Below are 13,718 nucleotides of genomic sequence, written 5' to 3' on the forward strand. Positions count from 1 at the left end.
AGCAGAGGCCAGTTGCTTCTGTAATAAGCATTCATTAGATCCCTCTAGCCTTCCAGAAGCTGAACATACATCGAAATCCACAGTCCTTGAACTCAAGAGTTATCCTCTGACTGAGAACGAGAATGGGGTGAAATCAACAAAAATGGAAAGGAAAATCAGGAAAAGGAGGAGGAAAGCCAGCTGGGGACCATGTCTTCCTCTAGCTTCAGAAATCTTTACTCCTTTAGTCCTGAACAGCATGACTCACATTTTTCAAAAAACAATATTTTCTATTGTTTTAAGACCTTTTGATTAAAGACAGTGGTGTCATAAAGAAGAAGTCATGAATTCATTTTCTCTCTCCTCTCTCTCTCTCTCTCTCTGTGTGTGTGTGTGTGTGTGTGTGTGTGTGTGTCTTTCATCTTGCCAATGTTGCGTAGACTAATCTCAAATTCCTGGCCTTAAGGGATCCTCCCGCCTCGGTCTCCCAAAGTGCTGGGGTTAAGGGTGCAAGTCAGAACATCTGGTCTGCATGACTTATATTTGAAACTGAGTTCTACTTAAAGGAAATCAAATACATAAAATTCCAAACCTACAAAACAAATTGAAAGATCAATAACTTTTTAAGTGGATAGTTCATTTTTTCATACTGCAGGGTTTCTTCATAAAATGAGCTTTCCTAGTACATTTACTCCAAGATCTGAATTAAGCAGGAGTCTTGAGCAGCCTGGCCACATGTACCCACAATAACAAGTGCTTCTTGGTCCACAAAATAACCTGTTTGTCCTCATGACCACCTCATTTGATCTTTGTAACAACCCTACGATTACGAGAGGAATAGATACTCTTTCCAGAATGTTTTTTGTTCAAAGAACAAACATTCATTTAAAAAACAGGCTTACTTTTAGCTGAGCATTAAATTAATGTGTTCACTGTAGAAAAGTAGAATGAAAAAAAGAAATCCTGCATATCCCAAAGAAAACCACCATGATTTTAAGCTTTTTTTCAGTCTTCATGCTGTGCACAGACATAATACTCATTAGACAATTTTATTTTCAGATTTTTTTTTGCCTAACATTGTAACATGAAGATTTTCTCAGGATATTAAGCTACTCTTACTAAGTGTCATTTTTCATGATTGCACAGTATAATTTCCATAATTATTCCTAATAATTGAAATGCTTCTTTGCCCATTTTGTTTTGAGTTATTCTGTCAGTGTCATTCAAGCAAAAATGTAAATGAATTATGCTGCTACAAAATGTAACAAGCTAATCATTCTCCCTATTGTTGAGGTTTGCTTCCTACCAATTATTCTCTGATAAACATCTTTATGTATGACTCTTCTTCTATATCTAAGGTGAATTTTTTTATAATAAATTACTGGAGATGGAGCTACTGGTCCAAAAGGAACAGATGTTTTAAAGTGCTGTTTGCAAAAGTGCTTCCCAAAATGACTGTAAAAACCTACATTCTCAAAATATCCCTTTGACCACACACTCACCAGCATGGAGTAAGCATTTTAAGAAACATTTGCTTATTTGTAGGTAAAAATCATATTTTATTATCATATCAATGTGCATAGCTTTATCACTGAGCTTGAACACTTTTCCAGAAATGTATTAACCAGCTATAATTTTGTTTTAGGTAAAGGATGTGGTCCTAGAACAGAAATAAACCTCATTTTACTGCTGAGTAAACAAAACCTGGAGGAATTTAAACCATTTCCCCAAGGCTACACAATTACTAAACTGGCTAAGTGAGGAATCCAACTCAGGCTTTTTGAAGCTGACCTAAGTAATTTCCCCTCCCCACCACCATCATACGGATTTTTTAATTCTTCAAACCTATCTATCTGCAAGATTTGACAAAATAAGTACTTTTTAAAATACTTCCAAGTCATAGCTTCTCTGCCAGTTTAGAACTGAGTAAACGAAGACCCAAGAACCCACATGGGCATCTGCTACAGACCTAGAGTCAGTGTCTGATTACAAAGATGACCTCTTTCTTTTTCTTTTTTTTTGGGGAGTAGGGGGGGGTCTGGGGCGGGGGGCCAGAGTTTCACTCTTGTTGCCCAGGCTGGAGTGCAATGATGCAATCTCGGCTCACTGCAACCTCTGCCTCCCAAGCTCAAATGATTCTCCTGCCTCAGCCTCCTGAGTAGCTAGGAGTACAGGCGCCCGCCACCACACCTGGCTAATTTTTGTATTTTTAGTAGAGACAGGGTTTTGCCATGTTGGTCAGGCTGATCTCAATGTCCTAACCTCAAGTGATCCGCCCGCCTACGCCTCCCCAAGTGTTGGGATTACAGGCATGAGTCACCATGCCTGGCAAAAGATGACCTCTTTCTAATCATGTGCTGCCTGACTGCTCTTAGGCATAAGACTTTAGATGCTTGCACAATGGAGATTCATACCATGTAGAAATACAACAGGCAAGCTAAGAACAAAATGGAAAATAATTAGTTTCTAAACAGAACTGTTGGGAGTCAAGGGTTTCAAGGTCAGGCAGAATTATGATTTGCAATCAGCAAAAATAGATCAATCCTATCCATTACATATAGATCAAGGGGAAAGAAATTAGTGAATTATCCGTGAAAACAAACACATTTAAGAAAGACCCAGAGGGAGAAATAACCTACACTTTTAACGTTTAAAAGATGGATTACTTAAAAATGGAATATTGGAGCCGGGTGTGGGAGCTCATGCCTGTAATCCCAACATCTTGGGAGGCTGAGACAGGAGGATTGCTTGAGCCCAGGATTTCAAGACCAGCCTGGGCAACATAGTGAGATCCTGTATCTACAAAAAAAATTTAGGCCAGACGTGGTGGCACACGCCTCTAATCCCAGCACTTTGGGAGGCCAAGGCGGGTGGATCACCTGAGGTCAGGAGTTTGTGACCAGCCTGACTAACATGGTGAAACCCTCGTCTCTACTAAATAAAAAAAAAATTAGCCAGGTTGGTGGTGCATGTCTGTAATCCGAGCTACTTGGGAGGCTGAGACAAGAGAATGGCTTGTACCTGGGAGGTGGAGGTTGCAGTGAGCTGAGATCGTGCCATTGCATTTCAGCCTGGACAACAAGAGTGAAACTCCGTCTCAAAAAAAAAATTTTAAAAACTAGCCAGGTGTGGTGGTGCACCCTTGTAATCCCAGCTACTCAGTACACTGACTGAGGTGGGAGGATCACTTGAACCCAGGAGATGAAGGTCGAAGTAGCTATGATCATGCCACTGCACTCCAGCCTGGGCAATAGAGCAAGACTCTATCTCTAAAAAGAGAGAGAGAGAGAGAGAGAGAGAATACTGAATAAATGGGGCTGTTAACCATTTAGAAAAGAATAAATTACATTCTCCCATTTCATGTAGTATGCCAAAATCAGTTCTGGATAGATTTACGTTAAATATAAAAATGAACTATAAAAAAACAAATTTAAGAAAAGTGAAAATCAATAATCTGATTTCAAGCTGGGAAGGCTTAAAAACTGAAGAGGACTGCATAAAAGAAAGGGTTACAGAAGAAAAGGTTAAGACTTCTAAAGAGGGTCAGAAGGAGGGAGAGAGGGGAAAAAATCTGGCAAAACAAATAAAATTCTCCAGCTCATCGTCCAAGTTAAGAGGCAAGTATCAAGCTAAGGAGACAATGGCAATTAATAGGGCAGGCAGAGGATGAATATCTTTACTATGGAACTGTTCCTAATGAGAGGACCTAGCAACTGCAGGAAAACAGGATGCTCACACTCTCGTGGGAGGGTACGACATATCCCATTACACTCTCAGAGAAGCACATTTGGGACAGCGCATACTAAAACAGACTCAAAAATAAGAGCTCACGCCCTTTGATCCAGTAACTCTACTTTTAAGAACGAATCAGAGGTCTACAAAAAGATTTTCACATAAAGGTATTTATCACTGACTACGGTAGTGAAAATGTCTGAAAATTTAAAATGTCCCCAAATAAGAAAGTGGTTCAATAAAAATTAATCCATCCAGACTCATACCTTAAGGGAATATTTTATAAAAGGAAAAAGGTTTCAGTATTTGAAGTGACAAAAGCAAGTGACAAAGCAATATAGGAAGCATAACTGAAATTATACAAAATGAAAAGTGTATGAGTAAACAGCGGTTATAACTGAATAGAATTCCATAGGATTTTTAAATTTTTCTTTCTTGTACTTTTTCCCCTAACTTTCTAAAAATATATATGGATATCTATACACGTCCTCATGCCCACGCACGCTTTTCTGTGTATGTGTGTGTAGAAGGAGGAGAGTTGTGCAAAAGTAGCCCCATGGACAGTGTTCTAGGCATCTGCCATGCCCCTGCTTTCCTACACACACATGTTAAAAACATCTTGTTGGAAACCTACAAAGGACTATAAAAATAGAGACTACACAGGTGGGTTACCAGCTAAGCTTTCTTAATGAGAAACTGGGAAGAAGTAATAGCAAGTTTGATGAAATCATATCTTCAGAAAGCTATAAATATTACAGAAGACAGATAAGAACATAAACAACTGCAAGATCAAAGACTCTGTGGAACAAATTCACTAGGAGAGAAAGAAAATTTATATACCGAATTCTTTTTTTTAAGCCAGTTCCCTGTGAGTGTCCAGTTTAATGACCGTTTAAATTAGGCCTGCAATTTTCTGAGTGGTTCCCTTACTTTTCAAGTTTATAAACCAACACATCAACAATTCTCAGTCAATGGAAGAGCATTTCTCTGGAGAGCTATGAAAATATACCTTGCATTTTAAATGCAATAAAAAGCATGACTAAACATGCCTCTGTTCTTTATAACACAGAAGTACCACATCTGGTCATTAAAAAAATGCATTATACAGAGTTGTATGGATGCCAGATACTTATTACAGAGAACTGTTTTATCCATTTAGCCCAGTTTTCCAGATGTTTTATTACTTGGAGACAGGAGAATTGTTGAAACTGATGATTGAAGCCCATTTATTTCAAGGGGCTCGACTGCAAACCATAGAAAGCATTTGAGGGACAAGTAATTTATGACAGGCCACAAGGCAATGCTTGAGGAAGGCTGTCATCTCATCGGGTCACAAATAATACCAACAAAGGACAAAACACCCTATTTTAGAAACCCCAGGCTTCATTTACAAAAATCGCCTCTTAGGCAAGCACTTAGTTGTCATTTCACATGCAAATGTGTATGCACGTAATTGGAGCAATTTTCATAATAGTAGGTCAAGTTGGCAGTGACATTGAAAATGGCCCAGGTTGGCTCTGATTGGAGGCCTGGTTCTCATTGTCTACAAGCTGGCAGAATTCTCACTTGGGCCAGTTGAAGGTCTTGTCCTTGTAAAGACAACAGGATCAGGTTCAGCAGGAGCAGGTGCCGCTTCCCCACCCCTTCCCCAACTACCCCACTCCCTGCCGCCCCCAAAGTCACAGCCCTAAGGGGCCCTGCCTGCACTGCAGAGCAGCAGCCTTGGGGCATTGGCAGAGCTGGCCCTGGCAGCCAGACATTGCTGCTAATTAGAAGGTACCTCACCATGATAAATTCTCTCCCTCTGTCAATCAACCTGCTCAGAGCAGAAATGGGGACTAGAAAAGGGAGCAGAATCTTTTTTAGCTTCACTGGTCTGAAGTTAGCATCTCCGTCTTTGCTTCACACACATATATATATAGGGAAAAGCTCTCAGGACATAATGGAGATGTGTTCTTAGGCCACACTGAAAACTCATCTAAGTCAATGTGTGTAGCAGCAAGTGCTGGGGAATTTCATTTTTCTATGTTGTTATTTTTGTAAATGCTGGTAGCCTCCGGCATTAGAGACAGTAGAGTCTATATATCCTCTCCCTGACAACCTTGCTACCAGGTTGTATATATTACAGTGAAAGCGAATCTGACACCACATTCTGCCAATATTTATTAACAAGCAGGTATTAATTTAAAAATTATCAGCCTGGCACGGTGGCTCACGTCTGTAATCCCAGCACTTTGGGAGGCCGAGGCGGGCAGATCACCAGAGGTCGGGAGTTCAAGACCAGCTGACCAACATGGAAAAACCCTGATCTACTAAAATTACAAAAAAAAACTATCCAGGCATGGTGGTGCATGCCTGTAACCCCACCTATTCAGGAGGCTGAGGCAGGAGAATCACGTGAACCCGGGAGGCAGAGGTTGTGGTGAGCTGAGATCACACCACTGCACTCCAGCCTGGACAACAAGAGCGAAACTCTGTCTGAGAAAAAAAAAATTACCATACAGTCCATTCTTGTGAGTTTGGGAAAGGTCTCTTCTCTCTTCAGGCATTACAACACTTCTTTGCCTGAGAGCTTCACTCCAAGGAGGAACAAAATATTCTAACCACAGAATTAGTCAGTTTTCAAGTTCAGTCAGAAGACAGAGTTCACAGGGAAGTAGGAGAAGACAGGGTCAAGTGAATGTCCAGAGATCAAGTGCTGCTGCGAAGACTCGGGCTGGGCTTGCTGGGTTTGCTTGTGTGAGGGCAGCAGGGCTGGTACAGCCACAGATTTCAACTTGCATTTCACTAATGGATCCAATCATTCCCTAACACTGTGTTGTTAGATTTCAACAACAGTATTCAGATCCGTACTTCTGGAGTGTGTCTTCTTGATTAGGGCACTTCAGAGTCACTAATCATCCCTAAGTGTGGATTCCTGATTAAGGGACCCTCAAATGCTAGCCACCATCACCCCATCACACTGTCTATAATAGATTATATTAACATAAATTACCACACAGGTTATATAACATCCACTGTCCACAAGGAGTAAGACTGGGAAGAGATAAATGGTTCTCAGGGGACAGACAACCTGTCCTGTTGCTCCACGAAGTGATAGAGCCTGGCTCTTCAATATCCAGCCATAAAATGCCTTAATTGTAGTCAATTTGGAGGCTGGATTACCTGATGGGGACAAGTAACATTTACCTGGGAGAGGGCATCAGGAGAGTTGCAGCCATACGCCTCTTCCAGCAGCTAGGTTTTTTGTTTTATTTGTTTTGTTTCTTTGTTTCTGTTTTGTTTTGTTTTGTTTTGTGTGTTTGTGTGTATGTGTGTTTCTCAGCACTCTTCGTTCTTTGATTTTGAATTCTGCTTTTCTCTTCTCAGTTCCTTTTTTTTATAACTTGTTCATATATCTTCAGGACTGAAGGCAGAAGAGGAAAGAGCAGTGCAGATTCAGGCTGCAACAGCAGAAGCTAGCTTTTTCTTTGCTGTATAAGAGAATTTCAGAGAGGTAGACTGGCCCCCACGGCAAGAGAATAGGATGTGTAGTTAGGCCAAGTGGAGTTCAAATCCTGACTCTCAAACTTCCTAGTAGTGCCTCTCTGAGGCTCATGTTCCTCATGTGTGAAACAAGACCAGTCCTATGTACCTGGCAGGGTTGTTATAAGGATTTGAGATACTGTGTGTAAATAATCTGATCTATAGAAAGGCTTTAAAAATAGTGGCTTGTATTAGCCCCCAGGGACCTCCTGCTGTAAGCAGAGGACCCATCAAGACACAAAGAAACACAAGTCATGATCAAGAATAGGTAACTATACTGTAATTCATTAAATGTTCGGATGGTCTCCAATCTTGAGTAATTTAGTCAATGAAGGATTGTATCTCCTTTTTTAAACTGTATGCATATTCAAGTGCAGAAACTGAGACTAAACATTCATCTCTATGTTCATCAAACAATTGCATTTCCTTATTTGGATGCAAGTCCTCTGTCCATTTTTCTACATAATCTGTATTGGTTTGTGTGGGCACTTTTTTTTTTTTTTTTTTTGACAGTTTTGCTCTTATTGCCCAGGCTGGAGTGCAATGGCGCAATCTTGGTTCACCACAATCTCTGCCTCTCGGGTTCAAGCGATTCTCCTCCCCAGTAGCTGGAATTACAGGCACGCACCACCACGTCCTATTAATTTTTTGTATTTTTAGTAGAAACAGGATTTCACCATGTTAGCCAGGCTGGTCGTGAAGTGTAAGCACTTTATATAGTAAATATACTATGCCATCACTAGCTGTGTTTGCCACGGTATTTTTTAAAGTTCAAAGAGTACCTTTAAATTTAGGTTACTTTTTGACATACAAAATTTAATTTGTTTAACTATTGATTCTTTTTCTGTTATGAACATTATTCAAATCTAAGCTAAAAGGGAGACAGTCCTCCTTCTATCAAAGGTTTGATAAATATGCACTTTCAATTTCTTCTAGGTTTTAAATAACTTACCTCATCAATAAATCTAGACTTAATTTTGGAAGGACTGAGATAATTATCTAAATTGATTTTTCCCTAAGGAACTCATCAATTCTAACTGTGCTATTTATTGAAAATCCTTCTCTTTCTCCCTGATCTGTCATGTCTCCTCCAGCATAAATTAAATTTTTACACTGAATGGGATCTATATCAGGATATCAATCCTACATCATCAATCTGTTTGCCTTTTCTTAAACCAGCACCATGCTGACTGTAGAATGTTGATAAGCAGAGCTGGGGAATCAGGGTGCCAAGTGGCTGGCAGAGGAGAGAGGGAGGATTTCCAGGGAAGACAGTGTGGTCTTAGCATAAAGAGGGCAAAGGGGAAGTTCAGGGCCTCATAAGACAATGAAAAGTATATATCTCAATTTGGCTGAACACTGGAGGAAATAAGTAAGAGACTGGGAGAAAAAGAACTGGAAGGTAGTAGGTGATGCAGAGACAGGCCAGGAGCCTCAGGTTAACAAGAACTTCCCGTGTGCAACACCGTAAGTGATATAAAACTGTGGAAGACATGTTGATAGAGGCAGACCAATCCTCGGCAGACAGGGGCAAGTCCCCAGTGAAACCTGACCTTCAAACCAAAGAGAGTTTGAAGCCTGAAAGCCAAGCTACTAGTCTTGGATAAATCCATGGACTGATTGAGAACCTCTCTTCCTGTTTGATGCACTTTCCTCTGATTTATCCCCAATCTTCACCTATTTTACATATACCTACCCTTCCCTAATTGGTTTTTTTTTTTTTTACACTGTCAATGCCCACCTGTGAGTGGTGCCTTTGTTTTAGCCTTTTTTTTTTTTTTTTTTTTTTTTGGCCTACTTACACCAGTCAGCACACACTCCTCATTCTGAGCCCATAAAAGCCCCGGACTCAGCCATGCTGAGAGAGAAACCGTCAACTTCAGGTAGGAGACCACCCTCACATCCCCTCTCCACTGAAAGCTGTTTCATTGCTCAATAAAATTATTCTCTGCCCTCCTCACCCTTCAATTGTCAGCCCAACTTTATTCTTCTCAGAGACGGGACAAGAACTCAAGACCCACGGAATGGGAGTACACAGAAGGCTGTAATACTGTGACCCTCTGCCCTCTGCCAGTGAAGGGCAGCTGCCCCATGCAACAGGAAGCAGCAGCAGGGCCAATCCAGTCCCAGAGCTGCCAGCCAGGGTGGGGCAAGATGCTAACAGAGCTGTCAACATGCCGCTGTCAGTCAGGCTGTGGATGGCAAGACTAAAAGAGCTAACTAGCATTCTGTAACACCCTCTCTGGGACTTTGGGTCTTGTTTAGATGTTGTAGTCCACTGTGGGAGGGGCTTGCAACACACCTGGTCCAGCCACAAGCCTCGCACAGATCCTGCTCCTGTGCTGGTGCTTGGAACAATCGGCAGGACTCTGCACTTGCTTCCTCACACACCCCCTCCCACCAGGGGCCAAGCGCGTAGTCATGGTGGCCGCAGGATCTGCACCAGAGTGCTGGCCAGGTGCAGCCCAGCGGGCCAAGTGGACAGAGCATCTCCTGCAGCAATCCCAGGTCCCAGCAAGGCTGGGCAGGAAGTCTCCAGCCAGTAAAAGTGACTGAGAAAAGTCCTATATCAATATTATTGTTGTCCTCAAGGGATAGGGTGGTACACAGAAAGACTGACTGTAAAAAAAACAACTACAGTAAGGGACAACAATACCACAAGAGTGCTAGCAACAAGGTGTGCTAAGACCCATAAAAATAATAATCGTCTCCTCATTAATCTTATCTATTCATCAGACCTTACGTCCACTGAACCCTGGAGTGCTGGAAACAACCCCAACGCCCATCAACTAGTAAATAGATAAACAAATTCCACACACTGAGCACTACTCAGCAATAATAGAAATAAACTATGGATACACACTACAACCTGGATGAATCTCAAAATAATTATGCTGAGTAAAAGAAACTAGACACGCTCCCCCCCAAAAAAGTCATATAATGCATTTGTATACAATTCTAGAAAATGCAAACTAACCTGTAGTGACAGAAAGCAGATCAGTACTTGTCTGGATGGAAGGTAGGGCTGGAGGCAGGGAGGGGAGAGAGGGTGGAAGGGAGAGATTGCAAAAGGGCCTGAAGAAACAATGGAGGTGATGAGTATGTCCAATATCTGACTGTGGCAATGGTTCCACCGCCATGTATTTAAACCTTAACCAACTGTATACTTTAAATATATGCAATTTATTGTATGTCAAACATACTCAATAAAACTGTAAAAATACATTTTATCTTATACTTGCTGATACTTTTAAATAGATCTGGGCCAGAACTCAAGCACTGATATTTTTTCAAAGCTCTCAAGGTGAGCCTGATGCACAGTGAAGTTAAAAATCTCGGGTCCCATGATACCTGAGATGCTTCCTGGATGTCCGATTCTGTCTGTCTGCAATGGGAGGACTCCTTGGTGAATGCTAGGAAAGTATTCTCCTCAAGTAGAGACCGGCGCCTCGGTGAGAATAGGCGGCGGCCACTCCTTTGCTGTTGGTTATTCCTGCTTCTGTGCCTCACACTGGGATTTGGGCTGATCAGGTCTGTGTAGTTTGTTCCCGCAAAGCTTGCTGTCTGATCCAGGCTTCTGCTGTCCCAATATATGTGACGCTTCTTCTCAGGCAACATTCCCCACCCTGACCCCTCTCTAGCATCATAACGTGGTGAACTGTCAAAGTGGTCACCATGTGCCCCTTATCCATCTCCCTGCCTGTGGTACACACTGCAAGCCCTTCAGGGAATGGACTCCTTGCTCCCATAGGGCAGCTCTCCAGGGAAGCCCACTGTCCCCTCTGCTAACCAGCACATCTTCAACAAAAAAGAAGCAGTTATTTTTCCACTTGCTTCTGGAGGCTTCCAGCTGAGCTTTCTGGTCCTTTGCACATCACACAGCTCTTCGTGCCAATGTTGCCCAGAGCACTTCCACCAGTGCCAGCTGCCTGCCTATAAGTCCTGGTGAGAAGTGAGCCCTCACTCCATGCCCCAGGGTCAGGCTCACAGCCTCTGAAGCTACAGACCACACTGAATGCCTCTGATAGAGAGCAGAACCAAATTCCAATCCCTAGCCCCCAAGAACTTTCTCTCTCAAGAAGACAAACTCCCCACCTCTCCCTAGACTTCTTTAAAAGGGAGGAGAGGGCAGGCTGACATGCCATCCAATAGCAATGCCCTCTTAGCAAACCCTGCACTGGGTAGCTAGTGCCATTTCTGCTCCCCTGAGAGACATCCTGTCACACCTCCTTGTTCATATCCACACATCAAATTAAGTCCCTTGTCTATTACATTTCCCAGTCCCATCCTGGTTCAGCTTCTTCCATCATCTTATATATAAGACAAATCGTGGAGGGTGGAAGAAAGGTTAAGAAGGAATATTTTTAAGAGGGGTAGGAGACATGCAGTTGCAAACATGAACTTTGCCCCCAATCTGGAGACTTTGGATTTAGAAACCTTAGAAGGTTCACTTCCCGTGGCATCAGAGCAGCCTTTGGTCACCAAAATGTTTCCAGATGGATTCAGATTGTTTTTTCTTAGCATCGTGGTACTTGGTCTGCATTAACAGATCAGAAGGTAGAGAACTGGGGAACAAGATAGAGTGTGGATTCCCACCAGATAGCACTGTTTAATAGATAAGGAAGAGAAAGTTGTTTTTGTGGCTAATTTTAGCAAAGCAGGGAGAAATGCTTGCCAGTTGCCAGAGCAGATTTAACTCCAAGCCCTTTTCTTGCCCTTCCTTACAGGCCAATTTAGCCTCCCCTTGCCAAATGGCACTCAACCTCAGTTTTCATAATTGCAGTGACAGAATTCACCAATATTTCAGGGTTGCTTATGGATATGTCATGAGAGTAGAGAAATGTGATCATCTAATTTCAGGAGCTCCATCCCTGCCACAGAATGTTCCCACTTCTTCAGGAGTTAGGCAGTTTTGCTTGCTTATCTGCCCAAGTCCTAGGCTGTCCACCCACCTCAACAAATTGCATCACTGTCCATGGAGATGCTAAATTGGCTCACTAGGCATCCATCCATCTCCCCTCCTCCTACTGTGTCCTCCTGTAGAACAGAGGCTGGCAACTACACTTCCCGGACTCCCTTGCTGCTGGGGTTCCATGTTCTTTAGTCTCTGCTCATTAGATGTGATTGCATGAGCCTTGAATTCAGCAGTGAGTTAGGTGGAGACTGAGACAGGGCATGAGGTATCCCTTTGCTGTGTAGACTGGAGCTGAAATGGTGTAATTCTAGAGTTAGCAGCTATAGGAGTGGCTTCTCCATCCAGCATGCAGCTTCCTGGTCATGACAAGAGCAGTTGTTCGAGGAATTTCAGCCAAGAACCAAGTTCTTCAGCTCTCACAAGGATTCTGTAAGCCACTTGATACTCTGTAGTTAGTTAATTCCTTCTAAAGCTAGCTGGAGTGGATTCCATTCTGTCAATCTAAAATAATCAAAAGGGTCAGAATTGAGTTGTATTCAAAGTGCGAGGATGAACCACCAAGAAACACCAACTCCAAAGGAATGGAGTTGGCATTCAGAAGTAGGGAAGTAAAGATTTCATTTGTATAGGCGAGAACAGAGGACTTTTTAGCAGGATTTCAACATTATTATTCAAATAAGGCTGGCACATTCTTCTAGCAATTTAATTGGCTTTAGGCCACGTTTCTTTTTGAGAAGGGTACATTTAACATTTTTTAACAGAGGGTGTAATAATCATTGGTTGTTTGTCGTTTGGTCTAAACAAACTAGAACAAAAGGGGAGTTAAATCTGTAAGAGTCCAAGGGTCATCAATTAAGAAGAAAGGAGGTTTTTATCCCAGATGCCATTTATTTATCTCTAGTCATTATACAGAATGAGAAAAATAAGAAAGCAAGCTAATCTATAATCTGAGAACAGAAGTTGTAAGCACATGTGTTGCAGATCACAGTCACATCTCTGTCAAGGCTTAAGGCAATTTTGGAGGTTCCAACAGCTTCTAAATTTTATTTTCTCAGTTCTCTGTAACTAAGCATTGAATGACTGATAGATTATCTACCTGTAAGTCTGAGCTAGAAATCCGATAAATTTCCTAAATTCCTCTTTCCCTCATTTCCCAAAGCTAACTGATCCACAGATATTGTGAAGATGTTATCTAAATAATTTGTGTTAAAGAAAAAATTATTTGGACACTTGTTAAAACGATAAGGAAGCCTTTATTCAGGACTATTCTAATAGGTGTCAAGACTATTGCAATAGGGGAGTCAGATCAGGCTGTACTCTGAATATTGCAAAGACAGCTGGAGATTTATAAGCAACCAGCAGAGTGAGGGGGTCAGTGGATGGAAACTTATTAAAAGGAGCCATCAAGGGTAAGAGGATTCTTGCTGAAGGCAGGCCAGTGTGATCAGACATCAAGGATGGAGATGAGAAATTTAATCAGGTATTGAGAGCAATTAAATATCAAGGGTGGGGGATTCTTACTACATTGAATTATCTGGATTCTTGCTAGAACTGGGCTATGTAGGCC

This window comes from Trachypithecus francoisi, unplaced genomic scaffold, assembly GCF_009764315.1.
Source record: "Trachypithecus francoisi isolate TF-2019V2 unplaced genomic scaffold, Tfra_2.0 Lachesis_group2, whole genome shotgun sequence".
Lineage (NCBI taxonomy): Eukaryota > Metazoa > Chordata > Mammalia > Primates > Cercopithecidae > Trachypithecus > Trachypithecus francoisi.